This window comes from Lissotriton helveticus, chromosome 5_1 (genome assembly GCF_964261635.1).
Source record: "Lissotriton helveticus chromosome 5_1, aLisHel1.1, whole genome shotgun sequence".
NCBI classification, from domain to species: Eukaryota; Metazoa; Chordata; class Amphibia; order Caudata; family Salamandridae; genus Lissotriton; species Lissotriton helveticus.
This window is the reverse complement of record NC_136065.1, coordinates 1,628,998,811-1,629,017,725: the sequence shown is the minus strand read 5'-3', so window position 1 is coordinate 1,629,017,725 and position 18,915 is coordinate 1,628,998,811.

The window sequence follows — 18,915 nt, the reverse complement described above, 5'->3', positions numbered from 1 at the left end:
CCCCTTCCCCCAAGCGCCTTGAGACCCTCCGGGTGAGTAGTGCGCTATACAAATGCTATGATTGATTGATTGATAGGGACACAGTGATGCAGATATTCACATAGTTTAATCACTATCCCATATATTTAGTGAGACACTTTAAATTAGTCTCTTAAACAGTCAATCAAACTGCTATTAAATCCTCCATCCAGACACCCATACTTCCACTCATTCTTCAATGCAGATTGCCATATGTATAATACATATTTAAATATTGAACCAAACCACATTCACTGGATGATGTAATCAGTGATATCATCAGTGATGTCATTTGAGATGGCATCAGTGATGTCACTGACCATGTCATGAATGATGTAATATGTGACATCATCAGCAGTGGATTGCGGACGCACGAGTTATAGTTAGTAGAACTAACTATAACGGAGGAATTTGAATGGTTATGTACAAGTGAAATGTCCAGCTAACTATAACTCCCCTGAAACCTACGTTTTTTTCAGTGAAAAAAAATAAATATATATATTATATATATATATATATATATATATATATATATATATATATATATATATATATATATATATATATATATATATATATATATATATATATATATATTACCTACTAGCGGTTGCCAGAAGGTAGTTATAGTTAGGACCTTGTTTCTATTCAAAAAGTGTTTTTTCTTTTCCCAATAACTTTGGCGCCGATTGACAAATCTTCATGAAATTATCAAAACTAGTGGGGCGCTCCGGTCCACTCCTATCTTTAAAATTTCGGGGTGATTCAGCAGGCGGGGGCCGAGAAAAAAGGGGGGTCCCAAAATGTATTTTCTCCATGTTAATTCCCATAGGAAACTTTAGACACGGCTACAGCCCGAACTGCTGAACGCAATTACACCAAATTTGGCAAAAAGGTAGCCCTTGCCCCAGAAAGAAATGTTTTTCTTAAATGGTGGAAATCCGTTCAGTAGTTGCTGAGAAAATAAAAAAATAAAAATATCAATATATAGAGGCGCGGTGGATCCGCGCACGCTGCCGAGCACAAGCTGCATTCTAATTGGCTGTCAACACTTCAGACCAGGAAGTGTTGGCAGCCATCTTCTGCCTCGGTAGAACCGAGCCCCAAGAAAACAGAAAAACAAAGGCGCAAAAAAAATAAAAGGGGGCAGGGTAGAAACACCCTGACCCCCTAGGCCTGCTCAGGGGGTCCCACAAGGACCCCCAGAGCCCAAAAAAGCATTTTTTAAAAAAAGATAATCGGCCGAATTTGCGCTGGGTTCACGAATCCAGCCCCAAAAATAAAATAAAAAACGTGGACTACCGGCGCTTCGTTTAATTAAGCCCCCGGGTGGGCTAGGTCCCAGGAGCAGTAAAGAAATGTGTGGGGGGCCCCAATCCCCCCCACACTGCCCCGGGAATCGCTTGTTTTTATAAAGTTTGGGGGCCTCTAAGGCCCCCCCAAGCCCCGGGGACTCTCATTGATTATACTCGCGGGGGCAGACTGCCCCCTCGCAGCCCCGGGGACCTCCACCCGCTGGGGCCTCCTATTTTTTGTAAACAATTACCTGTGTGTGGGGGGCTTGAGCCCCCCCACACGCCCCTGTGACAGCCACCTCCCCGGGGCACTAATATACAAATTTGTGGGTCCGTTACAGACCCCCGACCCCCGAGGACCACCACCTCCCCGGGGCTGTGCCATAGGTGGGAGGGTGGCCAAGCGGCTCCCCTCCTGGAGCCAGTGATGGCCCTGGGGACCGCCACCCCCAAGGCCGGCTCCTGCAGTGTCCCAGGGTGCCCACCCCCGGGGCACTGCTGTTTGCAATGACAGGGTGGAAGCCTCACGGCTTCCGCCCTGTCATTGCAAACTCTGGTTTGTTTTTTCCAAAAACCAACCCAGATTGCTTTTTTCACACGGGGAGCTGCATGTCAGCAGCTACCCGTGTGGAAAAGCAATGCCGGCTCCCGCAGGAGGCAGGGAGCTGGCGGGACCGTGGGGAATAGGGGACCCCCCACGGACCCCAACGAGAGGCCAGGCCCTGGGGATGGGGTCCACGGGGCCATAAATGGTCTTAGGAGGGAGCCCCCATCCATTAATTTAAATTTTAAAAAAACACTGGCCATGCCCCGGGGGATGGGGTGCCCAGGCCTGAATATGGCCTCGGGAGGGGGGCCACGTGGCCCCCTTCCATTATTAAATAAAAAAAATAGGGGTCAGGCCCTGGGGGATGGGGTCCCCAAGGCCAATAAAATAGAAAAGGAAGGGGGGCCACACAGCTCCCCTTCTTAAAAAACTGTACTCTGCAAACGCGCCCCTTGGTGCATTGTAAGATGGGGAACTAGTTCCCCTTGAATACTGGGGGTTCCTGGGGGCCAACTAGCCCACCAGGAAACTCCAGTATGCGCCAGGGAGCTGCATTACAGAGAGGTGTTTAGAGAGGTGTTTAGAGGCCACGCCCCTTTTTACACCTCTCTGCAACGCAGCTCTGTGGCGCTTACTGGCGGTGCCTGGTGGGCTAGTTGGACCCTAGGGACCTTCAGGATTCCAGGGGACTTTATGCCCCAACTTAAAATGATTCAGAAAAGGGGGTGGTGATGAACAGACTGCCTGAATTAAGCAGACCACTCTTACCCAGTCCAAAGATCAGGGCTTGATCCATCACCGTTTTTTAGCTCACTGCACCATCCCAGCTCAGAACTTGGCTATATGCAAATTAGTCTGTTCCTGTCCCAGTGCATGATGGGAACAGGGCAAACCAAACTACCATGCAAATTCTTGTACTGGGAAGGAAACAAGCTTCCGGGGACCGGTTTCTGCCATTTCAGGCGTCGTCGGCCCGGCTTGCTTGAATCCTGATGGTGCAATGAGCAAGGGACTCACATCTGAGTATACCCTTCCACGCTTATGGTGGACAAAATGATTCAGAAAAGGGGGTGGTGATGAACAGAGTGCCTGAATTAAGCAGACCACTCTTACCCAGTCCAAAGATCAGGGCTTGATCCATCACCGTTTTTTAGCTCACTGCACCATCCCAGCTCAAAACTTGGCTATATGCAAATTAGTCTGTTCCTGTCCCAGTGCATGATGGGAACAGGGCAAACCAAACTACCAAGCCAATTCTTGTACTGGAAAGGAAACAAGCTTCCGGGGACCGGTTTCTGCCATTTCAGGCGTCGTCGGCCCAGCTTGCTTGAATCCTGATGGTGCAATGAGCAAGGGACTCACATCTGAGTATACCCTTCCACGCTTATGGTGGACAAAATGATTCAGAAAAGGGGGTGGTGATGAACAGAGTGCCTGAATTAAGCAGACCACTCTTACCCAGTCCAAAGATCAGGGCTTGATCCATCACCGTTTTTTAGCTCACTGCACCATCCCAGCTCAGAACTTGGCTATATGCAAATTAGTCTGTTCCTGTCCCAGTGCATGATGGGAACAGGGCAAACCAAACTACCAAGCCAATTCTTGTACTGGGAAGGAAACAAGCTTCCGGGGACCGGTTTCTGCCATTTCAGGCGTCGTCGGCCCGGCTTGCTTGAATCCTGATGGTGCAATGAGCAAGGGACTCACATCTGAGTATACCCTTCCACGCTTATGGTGGACAAAATGATTCAGAAAAGGGGGTGGTGATGAACAGAGTGCCTGAATTAAGCAGACCACTCTTACCCAGTCCAAAGATCAGGGCTTGATCCATCACCGTTTTTTAGCTCACTGCACCATCCCAGCTCAGAACTTGGCTATATGCAAATTAGTCTGTTCCTGTCCCAGTGCATGATGGGAACAGGGCAAACCAAACTACCAAGCCAATTCTTGTACTGGGAAGGAAACAAGCTTCCGGGGACCGGTTTCTGCCATTTCAGGCGTCGTCGGCCCGGCTTGCTTGAATCCTGATGGTGCAATGAGCAAGGGACTCACATCTGAGTATACCCTTCCACGCTTATGGTGGACAAAATGATTCAGAAAAGGGGGTGGTGATGAACAGAGTGCCTGAATTAAGCAGACCACTCTTACCCAGTCCAAAGATCAGGGCTTGATCCATCACCGTTTTTTAGCTCACTGCACCATCCCAGCTCAGAACTTGGCTATATGCAAATTAGTCTGTTCCTGTCCCAGTGCATGATGGGAACAGGGCAAACCAAACTACCAAGCCAATTCTTGTACTGGGAAGGAAACAAGCTTCCGGGTACCGGTTTCTGTCATTTCAGGCGTCGTCGGCCCGGCTTGCTTGAATCCTGATGGTGCAATGAGCAAGGGACTCACATCTGAGTATACCCTTCCACGCTTATGGTGGACAAAATGATTCAGAAAAGGGGGTGGTGATGAACAGAGTGCCTGAATTAAGCAGACCACTCTTACCCAGTCCAAAGATCAGGGCTTGATCCATCACCGTTTTTTAGCTCACTGCACCATCCCAGCTCAGAACTTGGCTATATGCAAATTAGTCTGTTCCTGTCCCAGTGCATGATGGGAACAGGGCAAACCAAACTACCAAGCCAATTCTTGTACTGGGAAGGAAACAAGCTTCCGGGGACCGGTTTCTGCCATTTCAGGCGTCGTCGTCCCGGCTTGCTTGAATCCTGATGGTGCAATGAGCAAGGGACTCACATCTGAGTATACCCTTCCACGCTTATGGTGGACAAAATGATTCAGAAAAGGGGGTGGTGATGAACAGAGTGCCTGAATTAAGCAGACCACTCTTACCCAGTCCAAAGATCAGGGCTTGATCCATCACCGTTTTTTAGCTCACTGCACCATCCCAGCTCAGGACTTGGCTATATGCAAATTAGTCTGTTCCTGTCCCAGTGCATGATGGGAACAGGGCAAACCAAACTACCAAGCCAATTCTTGTACTGGGAAGGAAACAAGCTTCCGGGGACCGGTTTCTGCCATTTCAGGCGTCGTCGGCCCGGCTTGCTTGAATCCTGATGGTGCAATGAGCAAGGGACTCACATCTGAGTATACCCTTCCACGCTTATGGTGGACAAAATAATTCAGAAAAGGGGGTGGTGATGAACAGAGTGCCTGAATTAAGCAGACCACTCTTACCCAGTCTAAAGATCAGGGCTTGATCCATCACCGTTTTTTAGCTCACTGCACCATCCCAGCTCAGAACTTGGCTATATGCAAATTAGTCTGTTCCTGTCCCAGTGCATGATGGGAACAGGGCAAACCAAACTACCAAGCCAATTCTTGTACTGGGAAGGAAACAAGCTTCCGGGGACCGGTTTCTGCCATTTCAGGCGTCGTCGGCCCGGCTTGCTTGAATCCTGATGGTGCAATGAGCAAGGGACTCACATCTGAGTATACCCTTCCACGCTTATGGTGGGCAAAATGATTCAGAAAAGGGGGTGGTGATGAACAGAGTGCCTGAATTAAGCAGACCACTCTTACCCAGTCCAAAGATCAGGGCTTGATCCATCACCGTTTTTTAGCTCACTGCACCATCCCAGCTCAGAACTTGGCTATATGCAAATTAGTCTGTTCCTGTCCCAGTGCATGATGGGAACAGGGCAAACCAAACTACCAAGCCAATTCTTGTACTGGGAAGGAAACAAGCTTCCGGGTACCGGTTTCTGTCATTTCAGGCGTCGTCGGCCCGGCTTGCTTGAATCCTGATGGTGCAATGAGCAAGGGACTCACATCTGAGTATACCCTTCCACGCTTATGGTGGACAAAATGATTCAGAAAAGGGGGTGGTGATGAACAGAGTGCCTGAATTAAACAGACCACTCTTACCCAGTCCAAAGATCAGGGCTTGATCCATCACCGTTTTTTAGCTCACTGCACCATCCCAGCTCAGAACTTGGCTATATGCAAATTAGTCTGTTCCTGTCCCAGTGCATGATGGGAACAGGGCAAACCAAACTACCAAGCCAATTCTTGTACTGGGAAGGAAACAAGCTTCCGGGGACCGGTTTCTGCCATTTCAGGCGTCGTCGGCCCGGCTTGCTTGAATCCTGATGGTGCAATGAGCAAGGGACTCACATCTGAGTATACCCTTCCACGCTTATGGTGGACAAAATGATTCAGAAAAGGGGGTGGTGATGAACAGAGTGCCTGAATTAAGCAGACCACTCTTACCCAGTCCAAAGATCAGGGCTTGATCCATCACCGTTTTTTAGCTCACTGCACCATCCCAGCTCAGAACTTGGCTATATGCAAATTAGTCTGTTCCTGTCCCAGTGCATGATGGGAACAGGGCAAACCAAACTACCAAGCCAATTATTGTACTGGGAAGGAAACAAGCTTCCGGGGACCGGTTTCTGCCATTTCAGGCGTCGTCGGCCCGGCTTGCTTGAATCCTGATGGTGCAATGAGCAAGGGACTCACATCTGAGTATACCCTTCCACGCTTATGGTGGACAAAATGATTCAGAAAAGGGGGTGGTGATGAACAGAGTGCCTGAATTAAGCATATCACTCTTACCCAGTCCAAAGATCAGGGCTTGATCCATCACCGTTTTTTAGCTCACTGCACCATCCCAGCTCAGAACTTGGCTATATGCAAATTAGTCTGTTCCTGTCCCAGTGCATGATGGGAACAGGGCAAACCAAACTACCAAGCCAATTCTTGTACTGGGAAGGAAACAAGCTTCCGGGGACCGGTTTCTGCCATTTCAGGCGTCGTCGGCCCGGCTTGCTTGAATCCTGATGGTGCAATGAGCAAGGGACTCACATCTGAGTATACCCTTCCACGCTTATGGTGGACAAAATGATTCAGAAAAGGGGGTGGTGATGAACAGAGTGCCTGAATTAAGCAGACCACTCTTACCCAGTCCAAAGATCAGGGCTTGATCCATCACCGTTTTTTAGCTCACTGCACCATCCCAGCTCAGAACTTGGCTATATGCAAATTAGTCTGTTCCTGTCCCAGTGCATGATGGGAACAGGGCAAACCAAACTACTAAGCCAATTCTTGTACTGGGAAGGAAACAAGCTTCCGGGGACCGGTTTCTGCCATTTCAGGCGTCGTCGGCCCGGCTTGCTTGAATCCTGATGGTGCAATGAGCAAGGGACTCACATCTGAGTATACCCTTCCACGCTTATGGTGGACAAAATGATTCAGAAAAGGGGGTGGTGATGAACAGAGTGCCTGAATTAAGCAGACCACTCTTACCCAGTCCAAAGATCAGGGCTTGGTCCATCACCGTTTTTTAGCTCACTGCACCATCCCAGCTCAGAACTTGGCTATATGCAAATTAGTCTGTTCCTGTCCCAGTGCATGATGGAAACAGGGCAAACCAAACTACCAAGCCAATTCTTGTACTGGGAAGGAAACAAGCTTCCGGGGACCGGTTTCTGCCATTTCAGGCGTCGTCGGCCCGGCTTGCTTGAATCCTGATGGTGCAATGAGCAAGGGACTCACATCTGAGTATACCCTTCCACGCTTATGGTGGACAAAATGATTCAGAAAAGGGGGTGGTGATGAACAGAGTGCCTGAATTAAGCAGACCACTCTTACCCAGTCCAAAGATCAGGGCTTGATCCATCACCGTTTTTTAGCTCACTGCACCATCCCAGCTCAGAACTTGGCTATATGCAAATTAGTCTGTTCCTGTCCCAGTGCATGATGGGAACAGGGCAAACCAAACTACCAAGCCAATTCTTGTACTGGGAAGGAAACAAGCTTCCGGGGACCGGTTTCTGCCATTTCAGGCGTCGTCGGCCCGGCTTGCTTGAATCCTGATGGTGCAATGAGCAAGGGACTCACATCTGAGTATACCCTTCCACGCTTATGGTGGACAAAATGATTCAGAAAAGGGGGTGGTGATGAACAGAGTGCCTGAATTAAGCAGACCACTCTTACCCAGTCCAAAGATCAGGGCTTGATCCATCACCGTTTTTTAGCTCACTGCACCATCCCAGCTCAGAACTTGGCTATATGCAAATTAGTCTGTTCCTGTCCCAGTGCATGATGGGAACAGGGCAAACCAAACTACCAAGTCAATTCTTGTACTGGGAAGGAAACAAGCTTCCGGGGACCGGTTTCTGCCATTTCAGGCGTCGTCGGCCCGGCTTGCTTGAATCCTGATGGTGCAATGAGCAAGGGACTCACATCTGAGTATACCCTTCCACGCTTATGGTGGACAAAATGATTCAGAAAAGGGGGTGGTGATGAACAGAGTGCCTGAATTAGGCAGACCACTCTTACCCAGTCCAAAGATCAGGGCTTGATCCATCACCGTTTTTTAGCTCACTGCACCATCCCAGCTCAGAACTTGGCTATATGCAAATTAGTCTGTTCCTGTCCCAGTGCATGATGGGAACAGGGCAAACCAAACTACCAAGCCAATTCTTGTACTGGGAAGGAAACAAGCTTCCGGGGACCGGTTTCTGCTATTTCAGGCGTCGTCGGCCCGGCTTGCTTGAATCCTGATGGTGCAATGAGCAAGGGACTCACATCTGAGTATACCCTTCCACGCTTATGGTGGACAAAATGATTCAGAAAAGGGGGTGGTGATGAACAGAGTGCCTGAATTAAGCAGACCACTCTTACCCAGTCCAAAGATCAGGGCTTGATCCATCACCGTTTTTTAGCTCACTGCACCATCCCAGCTCAGAACTTGGCTATATGCAAATTAGTCTGTTCCTGTCCCAGTGCATGATGGGAACAGGGCAAACCAAACTACCAAGCCAATTCTTGTACTGGGAAGGAAACAAGCTTCCGGGGACCGGTTTCTGCCATTTCAGGCATCGTCGGCCCGGCTTGCTTGAATCCTGATGGTGCAATGAGCAAGGGACTCACATCTGAGTATACCCTTCCACGCTTATGGTGGACAAAATGATTCAGAAAAGGGGGTGGTGATGAACAGAGTGCCTGAATTAAGCAGACCACTCTTACCCAGTCCAAAGATCAGGGCTTGATCCATCACCGTTTTTTAGCTCACTGCACCATCGCAGCTCAGAACTTGGCTATATGCAAATTAGTCTGTTCCTGTCCCAGTGCATGATGGGAACAGGGCAAACCAAACTACCAAGCCAATTCTTGTACTGGGAAGGAAACAAGCTTCCGGGGACCGGTTTCTGCCATTTCAGGCGTCGTCGGCCCGGCTTGCTTGAATCCTGATGGTGCAATGAGCAAGGGACTCACATCTGAGTATACCCTTCCACGCTTATGGTGGACAAAATGATTCAGAAAAGGGGGTGGTGATGAACAGAGTGCCTGAATTAAGCAGACCACTCTTACCCAGTCCAAAGATCAGGGCTTGATCCATCACCGTTTTTTAGCTCACTGCACCATCCCAGCTCAGAACTTGGCTATATGCAAATTAGTCTGTTCCTGTCACAGTGCATGATGGGAACAGGGCAAACCAAACTACCAAGCCAATTCTTGTACTGGGAAGGAAACAAGCTTCCGGGGACCGGTTTCTGCCATTTCAGGCGTCGTCGGCCTGGCTTGCTTGAATCCTGATGGTGCAATGAGCAAGGGACTCACATCTGAGTATACCCTTCCACGCTTATGGTGGACAAAATGATTCAGAAAAGGGGGTGGTGATGAACAGAGTGCCTGAATTAAGCAGACCACTCTTACCCAGTCCAAAGATCAGGGCTTGATCCATCACCGTTTTTTAGCTCACTGCACCATCCCAGCTCAGAACTTGGCTATATGCAAATTAGTCTGTTCCTGTCCCAGTGCATGATGGGAACAGGGCAAACCAAACTACCAAGCCAATTCTTGTACTGGGAAGGAAACAAGCTTCCGGGGACCGGTTTCTGCCATTTCAGGCGTCGTCGGCCCGGCTTGCTTGAATCCTGATGGTGCAATGAGCAAGGGACTCACATCTGAGTATACCCTTCCACGCTTATGGTGGACAAAATGATTCAGAAAAGGGGGTGGTGATGAACAGAGTGCCTGAATTAAGCAGACCACTCTTACCCAGTCCAAAGATCAGGGCTTGATCCATCACCGTTTTTTAGCTCACTGCACCATCCCAGCTCAGAACTTGGCTATATGCAAATTAGTCTGTTCCTGTCCCAGTGCATGATGGGAACAGGGCGAACCAAACTACCAAGCCAATTCTTGTACTGGGAAGGAAACAAGCTTCCGGGGACCGGTTTCTGCCATTTCAGGCGTCGTCGGCCCGGCTTGCTTGAATCCTGATGGTGCAATGAGCAAGGGACTCACATCTGAGTATACCCTTCCACGCTTATGGTGGACAAAATGATTCAGAAAAGGGGGTGGTGATGAACAGAGTGCCTGAATTAAGCAGACCACTCTTACCCAGTCCAAAGATCAGGGCTTGATCCATCACCGTTTTTTAGCTCACTGCATCATCCCAGCTCAGAACTTGGCTATATGCAAATTAGTCTGTTCCTGTCCCAGTGCATGATGGAAACAGGGCAAACCAAACTACCAAGCCAATTCTTGTACTGGGAAGGAAACAAGCTTCCGGGGACCGGTTTCTGCCATTTCAGGCGTCGTCGGCCCGGCTTGCTTGAATCCTGATGGTGCAATGAGCAAGGGACTCACATCTGAGTATACCCTTCCACGCTTATGGTGGACAAAATGATTCAGAAAAGGGGGTGGTGATGAACAGAGTGCCTGAATTAAGCAGACCACTCTTACCCAGTCCAAAGATCAGGGCTTGATCCATCACCGTTTTTTAGCTCACTGCACCATCCCAGCTCAGAACTTGGCTATATGCAAATTAGTCTGTTCCTGTCCCAGTGCATGATGGGAACAGGGCAAACCAAACTACCAAGCCAATTCTTGTACTGGGAAGGAAACAAGCTTCCGGGGACCGGTTTCTGCCATTTCAGGCGTCGTCGGCCCGGCTTGCTTGAATCCTGATGGTGCAATGAGCAAGGGACTCACATCTGAGTATACCCTTCCACGCTTATGGTGGACAAAATGATTCAGAAAAGGGGGTGGTGATGAACAGAGTGCCTGAATTAAGCAGACCACTCTTACCCAGTCCAAAGATCAGGGCTTGATCCATCACCGTTTTTTAGCTCACTGCACCATCCCAGCTCAGAACTTGGCTATATGCAAATTAGTCTGTTCCTGTCCCAGTGCATGATGGGAACAGGGCAAACCAAACTACCAAGCCAATTCTTGTACTGGGAAGGAAACAAGCTTCCGGGTACCGGTTTCTGTCATTTCAGGCGTCGTCGGCCCGGCTTGCTTGAATCCTGATGGTGCAATGAGCAAGGGACTCACATCTGAGTATACCCTTCCACGCTTATGGTGGACAAAATGATTCAGAAAAGGGGGTGGTGATGAACAGAGTGCCTGAATTAAGCAGACCACTCTTACCCAGTCCAAAGATCAGGGCTTGATCCATCACCGTTTTTTAGCTCACTGCACCATCCCAGCTCAGAACTTGGCTATATGCAAATTAGTCTGTTCCTGTCCCAGTGCATGATGGGAACAGGGCAAACCAAACTACCAAGCCAATTCTTGTACTGGGAAGGAAACAAGCTTCCGGGGACCGGTTTCTGCCATTTCAGGCGTCGTCGTCCCGGCTTGCTTGAATCCTGATGGTGCAATGAGCAAGGGACTCACATCTGAGTATACCCTTCCACGCTTATGGTGGACAAAATGATTCAGAAAAGGGGGTGGTGATGAACAGAGTGCCTGAATTAAGCAGACCACTCTTACCCAGTCCAAAGATCAGGGCTTGATCCATCACCGTTTTTTAGCTCACTGCACCATCCCAGCTCAGGACTTGGCTATATGCAAATTAGTCTGTTCCTGTCCCAGTGCATGATGGGAACAGGGCAAACCAAACTACCAAGCCAATTCTTGTACTGGGAAGGAAACAAGCTTCCGGGGACCGGTTTCTGCCATTTCAGGCGTCGTCGGCCCGGCTTGCTTGAATCCTGATGGTGCAATGAGCAAGGGACTCACATCTGAGTATACCCTTCCACGCTTATGGTGGACAAAATAATTCAGAAAAGGGGGTGGTGATGAACAGAGTGCCTGAATTAAGCAGACCACTCTTACCCAGTCTAAAGATCAGGGCTTGATCCATCACCGTTTTTTAGCTCACTGCACCATCCCAGCTCAGAACTTGGCTATATGCAAATTAGTCTGTTCCTGTCCCAGTGCATGATGGGAACAGGGCAAACCAAACTACCAAGCCAATTCTTGTACTGGGAAGGAAACAAGCTTCCGGGGACCGGTTTCTGCCATTTCAGGCGTCGTCGGCACGGCTTGCTTAAATCCTGATGGTGCAATGAGCAAGGGACTCACATCTGAGTATACCCTTCCACGCTTATGGTGGACAAAATGATTCAGAAAAGGGGGTGGTGATGAACAGAGTGCCTGAATTAAGCAGACCACTCTTACCCAGTCCAAAGATCAGGGCTTGATCCATCACCGTTTTTTAGCTCACTGCACCATCCCAGCTCAGAACTTGGCTATATGCAAATTAGTCTGTTCCTGTCACAGTGCATGATGGGAACAGGGCAAACCAAACTACCAAGCCAATTCTTGTACTGGGAAGGAAACAAGCTTCCGGGTACCGGTTTCTGTCATTTCAGGCGTCGTCGGCCCGGCTTGCTTGAATCCTGATGGTGCAATGAGCAAGGGACTCACATCTGAGTATACCCTTCCACGCTTATGGTGGACAAAATGATTCAGAAAAGGGGGTGGTGATGAACAGAGTGCCTGAATTAAACAGACCACTCTTACCCAGTCCAAAGATCAGGGCTTGATCCATCACCGTTTTTTAGCTCACTGCACCATCCCAGCTCAGAACTTGGCTATATGCAAATTAGTCTGTTCCTGTCCCAGTGCATGATGGGAACAGGGCAAACCAAACTACCAAGCCAATTCTTGTACTGGGAAGGAAACAAGCTTCCGGGGACCGGTTTCTGCCATTTCAGGCGTCGTCGGCCCGGCTTGCTTGAATCCTGATGGTGCAATGAGCAAGGGACTCACATCTGAGTATACCCTTCCACGCTTATGGTGGACAAAATGATTCAGAAAAGGGGGTGGTGATGAACAGAGTGCCTGAATTAAGGAGACCACTCTTACCCAGTCCAAAGATCAGGGCTTGATCCATCACCGTTTTTTAGCTCACTGCACCATCCCAGCTCAGAACTTGGCTATATGCAAATTAGTCTGTTCCTGTCCCAGTGCATGATGGGAACAGGGCAAACCAAACTACCAAGCCAATTCTTGTACTGGGAAGGAAACAAGCTTCCGGGGACCGGTTTCTGCCATTTCAGGCGTCGTCGGCCCGGCTTGCTTGAATCCTGATGGTGCAATGAGCAAGGGACTCACATCTGAGTATACCCTTCCACGCTTATGGTGGACAAAATGATTCAGAAAAGGGGGTGGTGATGAACAGAGTGCCTGAATTAAACAGACCACTCTTACCCAGTCCAAAGATCAGGGCTTGATCCATCACCGTTTTTTAGCTCACTGCACCATCCCAGCTCAGAACTTGGCTATATGCAAATTAGTCTGTTCCTGTCCCAGTGCATGATGGGAACAGGGCAAACCAAACTACCAAGCCAATTCTTGTACTGGGAAGGAAACAAGCTTCCGGGGACCGGTTTCTGCCATTTCAGGCGTCGTCGGCCCGGCTTGCTTGAATCCTGATGGTGCAATGAGCAAGGGACTCACATCTGAGTATACCCTTCCACGCTTATGGTGGGCAAAATGATTCAGAAAAGGGGGTGGTGATGAACAGAGTGCCTGAATTAAGCAGACCACTCTTACCCAGTCCAAAGATCAGGGCTTGATCCATCACCGTTTTTTAGCTCACTGCACCATCCCAGCTCAGAACTTGGCTATATGCAAATTAGTCTGTTCCTGTCCCAGTGCATGATGGGAACAGGGCAAACCAAACTACCAAGCCAATTCTTGTACTGGGAAGGAAACAAGCTTCCGGGTACCGGTTTCTGTCATTTCAGGCGTCGTCGGCCCGGCTTGCTTGAATCCTGATGGTGCAATGAGCAAGGGACTCACATCTGAGTATACCCTTCCACGCTTATGGTGGACAAAATGATTCAGAAAAGGGGGTGGTGATGAACAGAGTGCCTGAATTAAACAGACCACTCTTACCCAGTCCAAAGATCAGGGCTTGATCCATCACCGTTTTTTAGCTCACTGCACCATCCCAGCTCAGAACTTGGCTATATGCAAATTAGTCTGTTCCTGTCCCAGTGCATGATGGGAACAGGGCAAACCAAACTACCAAGCCAATTCTTGTACTGGGAAGGAAACAAGCTTCCGGGGACCGGTTTCTGCCATTTCAGGCGTCGTCGGCCCGGCTTGCTTGAATCCTGATGGTGCAATGAGCAAGGGACTCACATCTGAGTATACCCTTCCACGCTTATGGTGGACAAAATGATTCAGAAAAGGGGGTGGTGATGAACAGAGTGCCTGAATTAAGCAGACCACTCTTACCCAGTCCAAAGATCAGGGCTTGATCCATCACCGTTTTTTAGCTCACTGCACCATCCCAGCTCAGAACTTGGCTATATGCAAATTAGTCTGTTCCTGTCCCAGTGCATGATGGGAACAGGGCAAACCAAACTACTAAGCCAATTCTTGTACTGGGAAGGAAACAAGCTTCCGGGGACCGGTTTCTGCCATTTCAGGCGTCGTCGGCCCGGCTTGCTTGAATCCTGATGGTGCAATGAGCAAGGGACTCACATCTGAGTATACCCTTCCACGCTTATGGTGGACAAAATGATTCAGAAAAGGGGGTGGTGATGAACAGAGTGCCTGAATTAAGCAGACCACTCTTACCCAGTCCAAAGATCAGGGCTTGGTCCATCACCGTTTTTTAGCTCACTGCACCATCCCAGCTCAGAACTTGGCTATATGCAAATTAGTCTGTTCCTGTCCCAGTGCATGATGGAAACAGGGCAAACCAAACTACCAAGCCAATTCTTGTACTGGGAAGGAAACAAGCTTCCGGGGACCGGTTTCTGCCATTTCAGGCGTCGTCGGCCCGGCTTGCTTGAATCCTGATGGTGCAATGAGCAAGGGACTCACATCTGAGTATACCCTTCCACGCTTATGGTGGACAAAATGATTCAGAAAAGGGGGTGGTGATGAACAGAGTGCCTGAATTAAGCAGACCACTCTTACCCAGTCCAAAGATCAGGGCTTGATCCATCACCGTTTTTTAGCTCACTGCACCATCCCAGCTCAGAACTTGGCTATATGCAAATTAGTCTGTTCCTGTCCCAGTGCATGATGGGAACAGGGCAAACCAAACTACCAAGCCAATTCTTGTACTGGGAAGGAAACAAGCTTCCGGGGACCGGTTTCTGCCATTTCAGGCGTCGTCGGCCCGGCTTGCTTGAATCCTGATGGTGCAATGAGCAAGGGACTCACATCTGAGTATACCCTTCCACGCTTATGGTGGACAAAATGATTCAGAAAAGGGGGTGGTGATGAACAGAGTGCCTGAATTAAGCAGACCACTCTTACCCAGTCCAAAGATCAGGGCTTGATCCATCACCGTTTTTTAGCTCACTGCACCATCCCAGCTCAGAACTTGGCTATATGCAAATTAGTCTGTTCCTGTCCCAGTGCATGATGGGAACAGGGCAAACCAAACTACCAAGTCAATTCTTGTACTGGGAAGGAAACAAGCTTCCGGGGACCGGTTTCTGCCATTTCAGGCGTCGTCGGCCCGGCTTGCTTGAATCCTGATGGTGCAATGAGCAAGGGACTCACATCTGAGTATACCCTTCCACGCTTATGGTGGACAAAATGATTCAGAAAAGGGGGTGGTGATGAACAGAGTGCCTGAATTAGGCAGACCACTCTTACCCAGTCCAAAGATCAGGGCTTGATCCATCACCGTTTTTTAGCTCACTGCACCATCCCAGCTCAGAACTTGGCTATATGCAAATTAGTCTGTTCCTGTCCCAGTGCATGATGGGAACAGGGCAAACCAAACTACCAAGCCAATTCTTGTACTGGGAAGGAAACAAGCTTCCGGGGACCGGTTTCTGCTATTTCAGGCGTCGTCGGCCCGGCTTGCTTGAATCCTGATGGTGCAATGAGCAAGGGACTCACATCTGAGTATACCCTTCCACGCTTATGGTGGACAAAATGATTCAGAAAAGGGGGTGGTGATGAACAGAGTGCCTGAATTAAGCAGACCACTCTTACCCAGTCCAAAGATCAGGGCTTGATCCATCACCGTTTTTTAGCTCACTGCACCATCCCAGCTCAGAACTTGGCTATATGCAAATTAGTCTGTTCCTGTCCCAGTGCATGATGGGAACAGGGCAAACCAAACTACCAAGCCAATTCTTGTACTGGGAAGGAAACAAGCTTCCGGGGACCGGTTTCTGCCATTTCAGGCATCGTCGGCCCGGCTTGCTTGAATCCTGATGGTGCAATGAGCAAGGGACTCACATCTGAGTATACCCTTCCACGCTTATGGTGGACAAAATGATTCAGAAAAGGGGGTGGTGATGAACAGAGTGCCTGAATTAAGCAGACCACTCTTACCCAGTCCAAAGATCAGGGCTTGATCCATCACCGTTTTTTAGCTCACTGCACCATCGCAGCTCAGAACTTGGCTATATGCAAATTAGTCTGTTCCTGTCCCAGTGCATGATGGGAACAGGGCAAACCAAACTACCAAGCCAATTCTTGTACTGGGAAGGAAACAAGCTTCCGGGGACCGGTTTCTGCCATTTCAGGCGTCGTCGGCCCGGCTTGCTTGAATCCTGATGGTGCAATGAGCAAGGGACTCACATCTGAGTATACCCTTCCACGCTTATGGTGGACAAAATGATTCAGAAAAGGGGGTGGTGATGAACAGAGTGCCTGAATTAAGCAGACCACTCTTACCCAGTCCAAAGATCAGGGCTTGATCCATCACCGTTTTTTAGCTCACTGCACCATCCCAGCTCAGAACTTGGCTATATGCAAATTAGTCTGTTCCTGTCACAGTGCATGATGGGAACAGGGCAAACCAAACTACCAAGCCAATTCTTGTACTGGGAAGGAAACAAGCTTCCGGGGACCGGTTTCTGCCATTTCAGGCGTCGTCGGCCTGGCTTGCTTGAATCCTGATGGTGCAATGAGCAAGGGACTCACATCTGAGTATACCCTTCCACGCTTATGGTGGACAAAATGATTCAGAAAAGGGGGTGGTGATGAACAGAGTGCCTGAATTAAGCAGACCACTCTTACCCAGTCCAAAGATCAGGGCTTGATCCATCACCGTTTTTTAGCTCACTGCACCATCCCAGCTCAGAACTTGGCTATATGCAAATTAGTCTGTTCCTGTCCCAGTGCATGATGGGAACAGGGCAAACCAAACTACCAAGCCAATTCTTGTACTGGGAAGGAAACAAGCTTCCGGGGACCGGTTTCTGCCATTTCAGGCGTCGTCGGCCCGGCTTGCTTGAATCCTGATGGTGCAATGAGCAAGGGACTCACATCTGAGTATACCCTTCCACGCTTATGGTGGACAAAATGATTCAGAAAAGGGGGTGGTGATGAACAGAGTGCCTGAATTAAGCAGACCACTCTTACCCAGTCCAAAGATCAGGGCTTGATCCATCACCGTTTTTTAGCTCACTGCACCATCCCAGCTCAGAACTTGGCTATATGCAAATTAGTCTGTTCCTGTCCCAGTGCATGATGGGAACAGGGCGAACCAAACTACCAAGCCAATTCTTGTACTGGGAAGGAAACAAGCTTCCGGGGACCGGTTTCTGCCATTTCAGGCGTCGTCGGCCCGGCTTGCTTGAATCCTGATGGTGCAATGAGCAAGGGACTCACATCTGAGTATACCCTTCCACGCTTATGGTGGACAAAATGATTCAGAAAAGGGGGTGGTGATGAACAGAGTGCCTGAATTAAGCAGACCACTCTTACCCAGTCCAAAGATCAGGGCTTGATCCATCACCGTTTTTTAGCTCACTGCATCATCCCAGCTCAGAACTTGGCTATATGCAAATTAGTCTGTTCCTGTCCCAGTGCATGATGGAAACAGGGCAAACCAAACTACCAAGCCAATTCTTGTACTGGGAAGGAAACAAGCTTCCGGGGACCGGTTTCTGCCATTTCAGGCGTCGTCGGCCCGGCTTGCTTGAATCCTGATGGTGCAATGAGCAAGGGACTCACATCTGAGTATACCCTTCCACGCTTATGGTGGACAAAATGATTCAGAAAAGGGGGTGGTGATGAACAGAGTGCCTGAATTAAGCAGACCACTCTTACCCAGTCCAAAGATCAGGGCTTGATCCATCACCGTTTTTTAGCTCACTGCACCATCCCAGCTCAGAACTTGGCTATATGCAAATTAGTCTGTTCCTGTCCCAGTGCATGATGGGAACAGGGCAAACCAAACTACCAAGCCAATTCTTGTACTGGGAAGGAAACAAGCTTCCGAGGACCGGTTTCTGCCATTTCAGGCGTCGTCGGCCCGGCTTGCTTGAATCCTGATGGTGCAATGAGCAAGGGACTCACATCTGAGTATACCCTTCCACGCTTATGGTGGACAAAATGATTCAGAAAAGGGGGTGGTGATGAACAGAGTGCCTGAATTAAGCAGACCACTCTTACCCAGTCCAAAGATCAGGGCTTGATCCATCACCGTTTTTTAGCTCACTGCACCATCCCAGCTCAGAACTTGGCTATATGCAAATTAGTCTGTTCCTGTCCCAGTGCATGATGGGAACAGGGAAAACCAAACTACCAAGCCAATTCTTGTACTGGGAAGGAAACAAGCTTCCGGGGACCGGTTTCTGCCATTTCAGGCGTCGTCGGCCCGGCTTGCTTGAATCCTGATGGTGCAATGAGCAAGGGACTCACATCTGAGTATACCCTTCCACGCTTATGGTGGACAAAATGATTCAGAAAAGGGGGTGGTGATGAACAGAGTGCCTGAATTAAGCAGACCACTCTTACCCAGTCCAAAGATCAGGGCTTGATCCATCACCGTTTTTTAGCTCACTGCACCATCCCAGCTCAGAACTTGGC